At 37.5% G+C, this 14,669-nt stretch overlaps 1 long non-coding RNA gene across 18 annotated transcripts in view; it reads right to left on the reverse strand.

Moving 5' to 3' along the window:
- The window catches only part of LOC144303314 (uncharacterized), a 395,489-nt gene that overhangs the window by 315,641 nt on the left and 65,179 nt on the right, over nucleotides 1-14,669 (reverse strand). The window contains exon 5 of one of the 18 annotated variants that reach the window (XR_013370374.1): nucleotides 9,712-12,106. The exons of the other annotated variants lie outside the window; for them this stretch is intronic. This is a non-coding gene — a long non-coding RNA (uncharacterized LOC144303314). Of the gene's footprint in view, nucleotides 1-9,711; nucleotides 12,107-14,669 lie in introns of those variants that run through there. 18 annotated transcript variants of the gene reach the window in all.

Raw genomic sequence — 14,669 nt, forward strand, 5'->3', positions numbered from 1 at the left:
GATCTGGCCAACCCCAGCAATGGAGAGTACCATATTAGGTAAGGGGATGAACTTCCTCTCCTTCAGAAAATTCTCCATGAATGTATTTCTTCCTGAGATTCTGATAAGCAACTGTCAGCAGTGGGTTCAAAGTTTTATTCTCTGCCAACTACTTATTTCTTCTGTTAAGTTCCATGCCTGGATACTCAGCCAAGCTGGCATAGAACAGATGTCCTCCACAGAGAGTTGTGGAGCCTGACAAAGACAAGTGACTGGATGTAAGGCACCCCATGGCAAGTAGTACTCATGGCACCTGTGGGCAGGGATTGCCTGGACTCTACGGGAATTGAGGGAAAAGCACAGATTTTTTTTTTTAAAGCACAGATTTTTATGAAGAATCACATCACTACCATTTTTTAATTTTTTTCAAATGAATGGTTTAATAAATAATAACTGTTATATTAGTGTATCTTTGTATGAAGTTTAATAAGTGCATAAAACAAGAAGTTCAGATAACTACAGTAAATATTAAATAGAGTGAAATAGCACAGTCCTTATTGTATTCTTTATTACTGTGTTATTTTCATTGTAACACATCAGCAAATGAATAAACAAGTTCACTGGTACTGGGCATTTTAACTTCCACCTTAGCATTAGAATAATAATATTGCTAACAATTCCAGAAAAACCACCATAGTTCTAGAGATCTGAAAGTATCTAATATTCCCATAACTCTCCCCAACTCCTGTTATGAAGGCAAAGGGATGATGTTCCTACTTCCCCTTCCATGTGCTCTTTTTCCTATCAATTTCCAAGACTTCCCATGATAATCATGCACACATATAGTAATTGGAAGTGGGTCTGTGTAATCTTCCTAGCTCCACATCCCTAACTATTATCTCTGGGAATGACCATAACTATACAAACTAGCTTTTCTAGGGGAGTCCTTTTATGAGCATTCAGACAAGTACCTTTGCTTTGGTATGTTGTGGATGCTAGAGAAGCCATGAGGTACGAGCCTGTGTTGGAGCCCCAAGTACAGTCCCCTCCCCTTCAAGTCAAGTATCTACCAACATTCTTTCATAGGCCAAAGAACCCTGAGGTCTGGACTATCAAGACGTGTCTCTAGTCTAGACCAATGGTTCTGAAAGTGTGGTTTTCACACCATCAGCATCAGTATCATCTGGGAACTTGTTAGAAATGCAAATTCTGACATGCAGAGAGTCCAAGATGGCAGAGGAGTAGGAGAACTTAGTTTCATCTGGTCCCAGGAATTCAGCTAGATAGCTATTAAATCATTCTGAACTCATGCAAACACAACCAGAGATCTAATAGCTGCAACTCTACAAATAGAAAAGCAACCACTTTCTGCAAGGTAGGAGGCTCAGAGGAGCAAACTTGAGGAGATGTATGGGAAGATAAACAGCAAGGAGAGGGAGCCTCTGGCAGCTGGCTACTGGAAAGTGATAGAGGAGCTGAATGCAAAATTGGAACTTTTAGAAGTCTGCTCAGGTGAATGCAAAATTGGAACTTTTAGAAGTCTGCTCAGGTGAGGGACATATCTGCCTGAAAGGTGATTAGGTGGGAAAGCAGGGGTGGAATCCTAGGTGGGACAGTGTGGTCTCAGGTTCCGCGAGGTCACAGGAAGACAGGGGTGCCTGGGTGCAGCAGTTCCCAGGCATCAGAAGAGGGAAGCAGGCTGCAATCAGCAAACCCAAGAGTTTCAGCTTGGAGTTGCCATAAACCAACAACCATGGCCCATCAGTGTGACAGTTCTCAGAGCAGGGGCCCAGCAAGTGGCAGAACCAGTATGTAAGACAGCCTCCACCACCACGGCTTCCTCCTCAATGTGTGTGATGACGCAAGAATCTGCAGGGTTTGGGGACTCAAAACAGGGTCATATGCCTGAAATATAAATCCTGTCACAGGCTGGGTGAGCACAGAGTGCAGATGGGGACCAGGCAGACAGAAGTAAGTCACTGCTTTTCCCTCAGAGTGCACTGAGGAGTGGAGCCCTGAGCTTTCTGCTGGGAGCTAGAAACTGGGAGGCCACTATTTTCACTCTCATCCTCTAAAGCACGGGGGAAGCCTTCAGGGGAAAAAAGCCATCTAGAGCAATTCAGAGCAGATTACTTACCCTGGCTTGGGAGGTGCAATTCCACCTGGGGCAAAGGCACCTGAGAACCAGTACAACAGGCCCCTCCCCCAGAAGATCAGCAAGAGCACCCAGCCAAGACCAAGTCTACTGACCGCAAAGAACTGAAAACTCCCACTAGGGGAATACAGCATATAGTCTTCATGGTTTTTTGTTTTTTGTTTTCCTCCCCACAATTCTTTATGTATTTTTTTAATTGGAGTTCAATTTGCCAACATACAGTATAACACTCAGTGCTCATCCCGTCAAGTGCCCCCTCTGCCCATCACCCAGTCACCCCATCCCCCCACCCACCTCCCCTTCCACTACCCCTTGTTCATTTCCCAGAGTTAGGCACCTCTCATGTTCTGTCACCCTCACTGATTTTTCCCACTCAGTTCCCCTTCTTTCCCCTATAATCCCTTACAATTTTGAGATGTAGTTTCTTTTAATAAACTGACCAAAATACACTTAGGATGTAGTGTATTGCTCTGTCCGTTCACTTTTGTGTTTATACTCCTTTTTTTGTCTTTTAATTTTCATTTTTACAATTACATTCTACCCTTTCATTATATTGAATTTTTTTTGTACATAAAAGTTTTTCTTCTGTTACAATTTTGAGATCTAGTTTTCTAACAAATGGACCAAAATAACACACAGGATCCAGGATATTGCTCTATTCTGTTCACCTGTTTGATTATATTCTCTCTCTTTTTTTCAATTTTGGGTCTCTTCTGATTTGTTTAGTGTATATTTTTCTGGGGTAATCATTGCCATTTTAGCATTTTCTTCCTTCCTCCATCTATTCTACTCTGGGTAGAACAACAAGATGGGAAAAACTCACCTCAAAAAAGAGAACAAGAGGCAGGACTGACTGCCAGGGACCTAATCATTATGGTCGTAAGTAAGATGTCAGAGCTAGAGTTCAGCATGACGGTTATAAAGATACTAGCATGGCTTGAAAAAAAAACCACAGAAGACACTAGAGAATCCTTTTCTGGAGAAAAGAACTAAAATCTAATCAAGTCAAAATAAAAAAAGCTATTAATGAGATGCAATAAAGGAGGCTCTAACCCCTAAGATAAATGAGGCAGAAAAGAGAATTAGTGATCTAGAAGATAAAATGATGGAGAATAAAGAAGCTGAGAAAAAGAAATAAACAACTACTGGATCACCAGGGGAGAATTTGAGAAAATTGGGATTCCAGAAGAAGAGGAAAAAGAGAGGGGGCAGAAGGTATAGGGGAGTAAATTATAATAGAGAACTTCCCTAACCTGGGGAAGGAAACAGGCATCCAAGTCCAGGAAGCACAAAGAACTCCCCTGAAAATCAATAAAAATAGTTAAACTAAAAAAAATTTTTTTTAATAAAAAAAAAAAAAGTTAAACTTACAAGTCTGTGAGACAAGGAGAAAATCCTGAAAGCAGCTCGGGACAAGAGGTCTGTAAACTACAAAGGTAGAAACATTAGACTGGCAGAAGACCTATCCACAGAGACATGGCAGGCCAAAAAGGACAGGCATGATATATTCAGGGTGCTAAATGAAAAAAATATGCACCGCAAAGAATACTTTATCCAGCTAGATCTTGTTCAAAATAGAGAGATTTAAAAAACAAAGCAACATTCAGTAAAAAGAGAAACTAAAAGAATTTGTGGTCACCAAATCAGTCCCACAAGAAATATTAAAAGGGATCCTTTAAGTAAAGAGAGCCCAAAAATAACACAGACCAAAAGGAACAATCTATAGAAACAGTGACTTTACAGGTAATACAATGGCACTAAATTAATATCTTTCATTAGTTACTTTGAATGTAAATGGGCTAAATGCCCCAATCAAAAGACACAGAATATCAGACTGGATAAAAAGCAAGACCCATTGATATGCTGTCTGCAAGAGACTCGGTTTAGACCCAAAGATACTCCCAGATTTAAAGCGAAGGAGTAGAAAGCCATTCATGCTAATGGACATCAAAAGAAAGCTGAGATAGCAATCCTTATGTCAGACAAATTAAAATTAGATTTTAAACCAAAGACTATATAAGAAATGAGGAAGGACACTATATCATAATTAAATGGGTCTATATTGTTAAAATGTCTATGCTAACTAGAGCAATCTATACATTGAGCGCAATCCTTATCAAAATACCATCAACTTATTTCACACAGTTGGATCAAATGATCCTAAAATTTGTATGGAACCAGAGAAGACCCCAAATAGCCAAAGGAATGTTTTATTTTTTTCCCAAAGGAATGTTGAAAAAGAAAATCAAAACTGGTAGCATCACAATTCCGACTTCAAGCTCTATTACAAAGCTGTAAACATCAAGATAGTATCGTACTGGCATGAAAACAGACATATAGATCAATGGAACAGAATAGAAAACCCAGAAATGAACCCTAGAATCTGTGGTCAACTAATCTTCGACAAAGCAGGAAAGAATATCCTGCTGGAAAATGGAAAAAAAACAGTCTCTTCAACAAATGGTGCTGTGAAGACTGGACAGCTACATGCAGAAGAAGGAAACTGGACCACTTTCTTACACCATACACAAAAATAGACTCAAAATGGATGAAAGACCTAAATGTGAGATAAGAATCCATCAAAATCCTAGAGGAAAACACAGGCAGGAACCTCTGTAACCTTGGCCACAGCAACCTCTTGCTAGACATGTCTCCAGAGGCAAGGGGAACAAAGGCAAAAATAAACTACTGGGACTTCATCAAGATAAAAAGCTTTTTGCACAGCAAAGGAAACAGTCAACAAAACCAAACAGCAACCTACAAAATGAATGAATATACTTGCAAATGACACATCAGATAAAAGGCTAGTATCCAAAATCTATAAAGAATTTATCAAACTCAATACCCAAAGAACAAATTATCCAATCAAGAAATGAGCAGAAGACATGAACAGACACTTCTCCAAAGAAGACATACAAATGTCCAAAAACACATGGAAAAATGCTCAACATCACTGGGAATCAGGGAAATACATATCAAAGCCACAATGAGACCACCTGATACCAGTCAGAATGGCTAAAATTAACAAGTCAGGAAACAACAGATATTGTCGAAGATGTGAAGAAAGGGGAACCCTCCTACACTGTCATTAGGAATGCAAACTGGAGCAGCTGCTCTGGAAAACAGTATGGAGGTTCCTCAAAAAGTTAAAAATAGAACTATCCTATGACCCAGCAATTGCATTACTATGTATTTATCCAAAGGATACAAACATAGTGATCTGAAGGGGTACATGCACCCCAATGATTATAGCAGCAATGCCAAACTATGGAAAGAGCCCAGATATCCACTGACAGATAAATTGATATAGAAGATGTGGTATATATACACACATGGACTTTTTTTTTAAAAAGATTTTATTTATGCCTGAGAGACATAGAGATAGAGGCAAAGACATAGGCAGATGCAGGCTCCCTGCGAGAAACCTGATGTGGGACTCCATCCCAGGACTCTGGGATCACACCTTGAGCTGAAGGCAGATACTCAACTGCTGACACCCAGGCTTCCTCCTACAACGGACTTCTACTCAGCCATCAAGTCTTGCCATTTGCAAAGATGTAAATGGAACTACAGGATATTATGCTAAGTGAAATAATTCAATCAGAGAAAGACAATTATCATACGATCTCAGTCATATGTGGATTTAAGAAACAAAACAGAGGATCATAGGGGAAGAGAGAAAAAATAAAACAAGATGAAATCAGAAAGGAAGACAAACTCTAAGAGAGTTTTAATCATAAGAAATCAACTGAGGGTCAATGGAGGGGAGACGGGTAGGGGGATAGGGTAACTGGGAAATGAACATTAAGGTGAGCATGCGATGAGCACTGGGAATTATATAAGACTGATGAATCACTGACCTCTACCTCTGAAATCAATAATACGTTATATGTTAATTAGTTGAATTTAAATAAAATTTTTAAAAAATAAATGAAAATTCCCAAGCTTCACTGCAGTACTGATGAATCAGAAGCTTTGGGGGTGAGTACCAGCAATCTGTGTTTTAACAAACCTTCCAGATGATTCTGATTATTTGCTAAAGCTTGAGAATCATAGCTTATTCTCAATTTTGGTCCACTAGAGGTCGTATAGTGTGAAGAATGTGAATTCTGGAGCTAGATTTTTCTGGTTTCAAATTCTAGGTCTCCCACCTACTATATGCTACTGCACAAATTGCCTCACCTTTCTGTGCTTCAGTTTCCTTATCTGTAAAATGATCTATAATATCATAAATAATAAAATATAATAGTATAATAGTAGTATACCTATTCATAGGATGGTTATAAGAATTAAATGGCTTTAAGATTTATTTATTTACTTGAGAAAGAGAGAGAGTGAATGCAGAGGTAAGGGGCAGAGGAAGAGGGAGACGGAATCTCAAGCAGACTCCCCACTGAACATAGAGCCAAAGTGGGGCTGGATCTCACAATCCTGAGACCACGACCTGAGCCAAAATCCAGAGTCAGACGCTTAACCGAACGAGCCACCCAGGCACCCCTAAATGAATTGTTTTAATGCTTGTTGGTTATTTTCATGATTAAACAAGGCAGAATAATTTGGCTCAAATTCTGCCTTTGGCAAACTCCTTTACTTCCCTGAGACACAAGGACTTCACCTGTAAACAGGAAAATTTATCTGAACCACTTGCATTACTGGGCTGATATAAAGACAAAATGAGAAAATGCGTTAAGTCCTTTGTAAACTGAAATAGCTACTTAAGGCAAGGTAGCAAACATACGCCACATTCACCAACTTGATAGTGATTTTCCCCTCATTCCTCATCAGGTGCAATGTAAATCCAATAAACTGCCTCTTTCGGTTTCTCTCCACCAACTAATCACCCTACCAACTTTTTAGAGAACGCTCAATTCATACTGAGAACAGCTGTCACAGTCTACAAGGTATTCTTCTAGCATCTTCTATAGTACTTCTTTAGATACCAGACATGTTTCTCTTTAGTGACATCATTCTTGCTGAATAAATGTTTGTTACTCCCCCAGTGGTTTCCATCTGAGTTGGAATTACACCCCAGATAGCAGCATGACTTACTTGTTGATATCCTTCCAAATTTTAATATACAGAGTAACTGTACAGAAGACACATTACAAAACCAAGGATTGATCGAGCAACTATTTAGGAACAATGTACTGTACTAAGGCTTCACATACTTCCTTCCATTCATTCCTCAAAACAACCCCATGAAGCAAGTACTATAGCTACTCTCATTTTATAAATGAGAAAAACAATGTTAAAAGAGGTTAAATAACTTTACCAAAAGCTTTCCAACTAGAAAGATCTCTTTGATTCCAAAAGTTTTTTTAATAGACCCACCCTGTAGAACAAAATCATCTTGTCCTGGAACTCATTTGGCACTTTGAAAACGAAACACACAAAGACAAGGACAAAGACAAATGAACCAGTTTATCTCATATGCGTTTCAAGAAAACTTGTGTTCAGGTGAGGTTCAAGTGACATTTTTAAAATGAATGCTCAAGAAGCATTTCATTCTTCTCTAGTCACCATCTTTGCCACCACAAAGATCAGGGCTGTGTTTCAGAATGGCACCTAACTATCCCTAAGATCAAAATCAAATTACCACTCCTATCACATTACACAGTTATTGTTGTTGTTGTTGTTTTAAATATTTTATTTATTTATTCATGAGAGAGACAGAGAAAGAAGCAGAGACATAGGCAGAGGGAGAGGAAGAAGCATGCTCCATGTGGGGAGCCCAGTGCAGGACTTGATCCCAGGACCTGAGATCACGACCTGATCAAAAGGCAGATGCTCAACCACTGAGCCACTCAGGCACCTCTGTTGTTTTGTTTAAACTTGCCATATTGGTTTATTTGTTCCCCCACCTCCAACCCTACAGCACATCATTTTTAACCAACAATTGAAATGATATTGTTCGTCTATTCAAAAACATCTTTTGCTTTTTTTTCATATGCTTTTCATCAATGAAAGAGGTCAGTATGCAAAAGCACTCAGAAAAGCCTAAATATCCATAAAATCATAAAGTTTATTTAGAAATGTAAGCTGTAAGAGAGAATTCCATTTACTCATAATGTCATCTCAGGATTTAAGAGCAAATGTCCAAAGAACACCAAATGGGTGCTTAGAAAAACCTACAACTGCAAACATTTAAATAGTGCCAAAAGACCTTTCAACCAACCTTTTTACTTGACAGATGCCATCTTTGAGGGCTTTTGGAGTAGGCTCACCCACACTCCTTCAACTGGTAGAAGCAATACTTAAAACTCAGTTCTATTTAACTGGGGTTTTCACTTTGCTTTGTTATAGTGCCTTGACAAATAAATCTATGTAGTTTCCCAACCATACAGACCTGAGAACTGCCCTCTAGAAATATCTGAATAAATTAATTTGCTGACTCAAATGCAAATGAAGTGTTAATTTAGTGGATCTTTTCATCTCAAACTTAAATTCTGTTAAACTTCAAGTGCATTTGCTTCAACTTTTGAAAAAGATTTTGTAAGAATCCTTAGTTGTTATCCATGGATGGTATGAATTTATGAAGTGCTAATCTGGATGAAAACAGCATTATAACATAAAATGCATCATTAATACTTTAAAACCCAGTATGATTTATATTTATATAAATAACATAAAGGAAGCCAATTAAACCAAAGTCACTGGAGTGTAAATAACATAAAAACTTATTGTTCCTTAAGCTACTGAAAATAAACTAATAATGAAAGTATTTATCATATGTCTAAAAACCAAGCAGGTACGAGTGGGTTAAGCAGACTTTGGGGAAAACATTTTTATTTTTCTGACATCTTTTAATGCAGGCCCAACATTTTCATCGACTCAGATCCATTTAAAATGTGACATTATATCTGAAAGTTGCCTTTTGTCCATTTGAGTAATTAATAATTTAAGTGTAACAAGGACATCTTGATTCAAACACTTTGTAATCTGACTAGGAGGATATTTAAAATTCATTACAGTACATTAAACTTGCAGTGAACAGTTAGCTTCATTGCAAAATAAATAAATAGCTAATTTGCTTTGATCAGCAAAAATTCTGATAAAATCAGCAAAACACCAATTAAAATGTGAAAAATGTCACCTACCGTAGTTATTCTAATGGAACATGGACTTACAGGAAGGAACTGATTCAATGTTTATTTTCATACCAGCTGTGGCTTCCAAATGTAAATCATTTCACTTTTTACTAGTGTAGCTAGCTCCTCTGTGGTCCCTGCACTGATCCTATGGTTGAGCAGTTTGTATTACCTAACAAGGTGGCTCTATTAGGGTTGCTATTGAATTCCTTTTTCTGGCAAATCATTGTTTCCTTTAAATGTTTTACCAGTCTTCTCATGTCAGGGAGTACTGTTAATGGTTGAGGGCAAAAGCTGTGACCAAAGGATCCATAGTCCTTCCTAGCACGTATAGACACTCTTAGGTCGAGGCAGGCTCTCTTGAAGAAGGACCATGATCCTTTGATCATCTTGTCATGTTGGTCATGTTAGTCCATCAGCACAACACTGCTATCTGTCTACAATAATTCAGACTTCTGTCACAGCATGGTAAATTCTAGTTCAGTGTGTGTGTGTGTGTGTGTGTGTGTGTATTTCTACTACTTAACCTAGTACCGCTCAATAAATGAGTCCTGGGAAAACCAAGGAGTCCCACCTAGTGTCAGTCTCAGTTAATTCTACGGCAGGTGCCTGACCTTGATCTCAGAATCCAGAAATCAATTCGCATCTCCACAGTACCTCTGAAGTCAAAGGAATAATTATAGTGAAAAAGGAAAAAACTGCTTAACACTTCACTGCATGTCCTGTTTAGGGAATTAAAAAAAAAAAAAGAATAAAAAACAGAATTGCTTTGAATTGCAAGACATTTTCTTTCCTCATCTGCCTTTTCTTCTAAGTAGGCAGTTTCTTCTTGACAAAAATCATGAATTCATTTCTAACAAGCTCCGTGGAATCTCTATCAGTTCTGGCCACTTCAGAAATTAGTAACAGGAAAGGAATATGCAAAAATGAAAATGATTGTGCTCTGTCGTGGGTGCTGTTTTCTCTTGAATTTTTTCAAAATGTTTCATCATCTTTTCAATAATTACATGCAATAGATATTTAAGAAGAAATGTTATGATGAGACCCTCAGCGTGGAATCTGGCCCATTTGCAAATGCACTTGCTCATTAACCAATTAGGAGATGAAGCCTACATTTAAGCAAATCCACAATTCAAAAACCCCCAAATTAAATTTAAATACCTCAGGGCAACCCATAATGAGTTTAAAATTAAGTGAAATAACAGGAATTTTACTGGGTTCAAAACAACTAATTGTTGGAAGCTGCTTTCACTCATTTGAAGTTCTGTCCAATTACTGCCATTGCATTTCATACCTTCAATTTATATCTTGCCACATGAGTTTCCTTTTAATAATAGGGGATGGGTCAGTCCATTTGCCAGTAAGATGAGTTCTGCATGTATGCCTTAATATATACACTGCAAAACTCAACCTTGAATATGTCCATATGAATTTAGGACTGTATTTGTATCCTTAAAGAAAAGTTAGAGAGATACATGATCTTATCTGCAACTGGTCATTTGTTTTCATTTAATTAGAAGGCATAATGGCATAGTGAAATCAGAAAGGGCTTTGTACTGACTCCAGCTACCACTCTCTAAAACCACACATTTGTGGCAATCTTAGGCAAGTACCTTTACCTCTCTAAGCCTCATCTTTCTGTATGTGTAAAATGGGACAATGGTACACTTAACTGACAGAACTGTTGTGTGGACCAGATGATCATAAATGTAAAGCATGTAGGATAATGCTTGGCATATAGTAATCACTCAATAAATTCCAACTACTACAATTAGTCACTACCATGCCATATTAAAAAAAAACAAAAAAACATGCAAATTAACAAGATGCAGGGTCTTGATCCTCAAAAGGGTTGCCAGATATAGCAGATAAAAATACAGGCATGGTACAATATTTGGGACAGAGTTACACTAAAAAAGTATTCACTGTTTATCTGAAATTCAAATCTAATGGGGGCATCCTGTATTTTATCTGGCAATTTAGTGCTTAAGTTCTAGTACTTAAAGACCTTAAAATTTCATATTTTCCTTTAAATTCTTGGGAATCAAGCAAAGGGCAGGTTAGAAGAGAAATGTTCAGATTACTGCCTTAATTCTTCACTTCACTTTGGGCATAGAGACAGAAAGTTTCCACTGTCACTCTGGATGTCCTTGGGACACCATGACATGCAATCAACATCACCTGTGCTGGCTGATAATTCAGAGTATATGATGCCCTTGTTTATAGCATCTTCAATTCCACAGACATTTTTACTTGACTAATTCACTGTTTCATACCAGGCAGGGGGTAGGGAGGAAATCATTCAAACTAAATGCTACTCTGAAGTTCAGTTACTTGGCTGGAAAACAGCAGATAAATTGATAATTGCAAATGGTCTGAAATTTGAATGATTTTTTTCCACTTCAACTAAATCTATTGAGCACACCCAAATAATTTAAAAGTGCTGAAAATAAGCAGTATTGGGGATTAATGAAAGCAATATATTCACTCTGTTGCATTTATTATTTTTAAATTATAGTACTCCCACTTGAAGAAATGCAATGAGGTTGAAATGAAGCAATTTTGTTGTTAAATATTGTCATTTAGAATAAAATGCACATGACTCTGGAACAGAAACAGCATATACTGTTGTTTTTTTGTTTATCCTTAGTTATTTTCAAGTGAAGCAAAAAAAAAAAAAAAAAAAAGTAGTAACAAAGAATTCCTATGTATCAATGATCCCACAGGAAATTGACCAGACTTGGCACAAGTGGTGTGGGATGGGAGAACTAAGGAGGCAAAGATGAGAGTTCAGATCCTGGCAGCTCCTTCTTGGGTTCAGCTAGGAATGGCTCTTCTTGCTGGTGGATTGGCTCTAGCCTCGTGCCTCTAAGAACAGAGAGGGCTGTAGGAAATAGAGAGGCCTGGACTACAGGACATTCTCTGGGAGCACAGACTCTATCCTCATAGAACTTATTTTCTGGTAGAGGAGACAAACAAAAGAGTTAAAGTATTTTTATATCACATGATGCTAAGTGTTATGAAAGGAAAATGGCCTTTCTTGCTGTGTAACTTTAGGCAAATTACTTACCCTCTCATCAACTCTCAGCTTGTTTGGATTCAATGTCCTTATATGCACAATAAGAGAGATCTACCATGCAGGGTCTTTATGAGAACCAGAGATGATGGATGCAAAATGCACACAGTTGCAGGAGAAGAGAAGCCATAACTGTAATGGTTTTTTTACTATTATTTTTTATTTTGTAGTTTTATTACTATTATTTTCATTATTTTTTCTGCACTTTTTTAGAAATGGAAACCAAAAGTATAGCAAAATAGAGTTGCCAGATATAGTATAGAATGCACAGTTAAATTTAAATCTCAGAAAAACATATAATTTTTAGCATAATATGTCCTATAACATACAGAACATGCTCATGCTAAAAAAATCATTTATTGCTTATCTGAAATTCAAATTTAACTGGGCATCCTACATGCCAGCCTTGCCCATTTTATAAAAATATAAAAAACTATCCTCAGTAAAAAAAGTCCCTCCCAGGAAGTCTGTCAACATAAAAATCTTTCTGAGTCACATTCCTCTTTCCCTATTTTTTTCTGTAATGTTGATATTTTCTTAATTTCATTTTCCTTCTATGTTAATGTAGGTCACAGCAGCTCTTAATCAAAATAAAGGTGCAGAGTGCTAAAAGCCTTGAGGAGGCTCTATATTCCTTACAGAAGACTCTTGAATATAGGGCCACTAGAAGTGCATCCCTGTCTGTAAAATAGAGTGCCAAATAATGGTGATCTATCTTACAGTATAGTGCAAGGGCCTGCAGTAAATTGGGGAACTCAGTGTGGAATGTGGAAAATGCACAAGAAAGCTATTTTTTTCACTCATTTATTCAATAAAAATTCACTGAGTTCCTATGATATGGCAGGCACTGTTTGAGGCACTCAGCAACTCTCAGCTTGTTTGGATGTTCCATATGACACAGAATCTAACCTCATTAAACTTACCTTCCATTCAGGGCAACAAACAAACAAAAAATTGTGTCAGATGATGATAAGTGCTATGGTAGAAAAAAAGGAGAGTAGGATTAGAGAGTTCCAGGGAGTTGTTATTCTCAATTGGGTGACTGAAGAAGGAAGGCAGCCCTGATGAGTGACAGTTGCAGAATCCTTAATTGAAGTCAGGAAGCAAGCTACTAGGATATCTGGGGGAAAAATATTCTAGGGGGATGGAACAACATATCTAAATTCCTGATACAGGCGGGTGTTTGACATATCACAGGAAGACCATTCATTAGTGACGAGACTGATCAGGAAAACATATTTTTATTTCCATAAGCCAGTTTACCTGGAAATACTGGCCTTACATAGACCTCAAGATTTAATTTTAAGCCCAACTCCACCACTGCTTACCAAGTTTATATTGACAAACCCCCTGTATGTGTCCAAAGGTTTGAGAAAGCACCACTTTAGAAGTCTATTCTTAAGGGAAGCAAAGCCTCTTCTAGCTGCTACCACTGCCTTTACCCAGCCTCAATGACACTATAAGGTAACGCTCCCATAGCTACCTTAAAGTTGTACTAGATGTAGGACCTTACAATGGGAAGAGAGCTCCCAGCTTACCTCATATAACTACATCTTTCCCTTCTATGTCAGCCATTTTCCTTTTTAATAGATTTAATTTCTATCCTTTGCCATAATAAGTGATTGATCTAAAAATTCTGTCCCTGCAGGTGCTAGTATACAACTTGGCCTCTGGCATTTGCCCCTTTTCTCTATTTCTTAGTCATCACGCAGTGTATATAACTTGGTAAGATGGTCTTCAGGAGAAGTACTTAAAACCTTTAAAAAATGCAGCTTGACTAGTTTTTCAGTACCTTCACATTTTCTTTCCCTAGAAGGTAAGTTTAATGAGGTTAAACTTGACTAGTTTTTCAGTACCTTCACATTTTCTTTCTTTCACTTTCTTGAAAGTGCTTTCAAGAATAGAACAAAATTATTTAAAATAATCAAATTCATTTTTAATATGCCAACACTATATTAAAGTGGTTCTTGGATTCAGTAATTGTATCTCAGTCTTAAGTAGTGTAAATATATCTTTCACTTACTTTACTTTGTTCTGTATAAAGATCAATTCTAGTAAATTAACATGTTAGGATCTATATATTCAATGATGTAGAAGGCTTCTTAAAGTTCTTTTCACTCTTCTTAGTAAATATTTTATCATTGTTGTGGTGGGTAGAGTAGATACTAGGACATTTTTCCTGTGGCTCCTTCTATCAGAATTAATACTGATACCTCTACAATACCAGGTATAAAAAATTTTCTCTGATAGAGCTTCTGAAAATTTAGTGGGAGCCATTGAAGACCTGGAAACAATGGTTCCTTGTATTTCCTGCACAATGACTTGTTTATGACATTTTGACTGCTTTTTATCAAGATTTCTGAGCAATTTC

Source organism: Canis aureus, chromosome 32 (genome assembly GCF_053574225.1).
Source record: "Canis aureus isolate CA01 chromosome 32, VMU_Caureus_v.1.0, whole genome shotgun sequence".
Taxonomy (NCBI): Eukaryota; Metazoa; Chordata; class Mammalia; order Carnivora; family Canidae; genus Canis; species Canis aureus.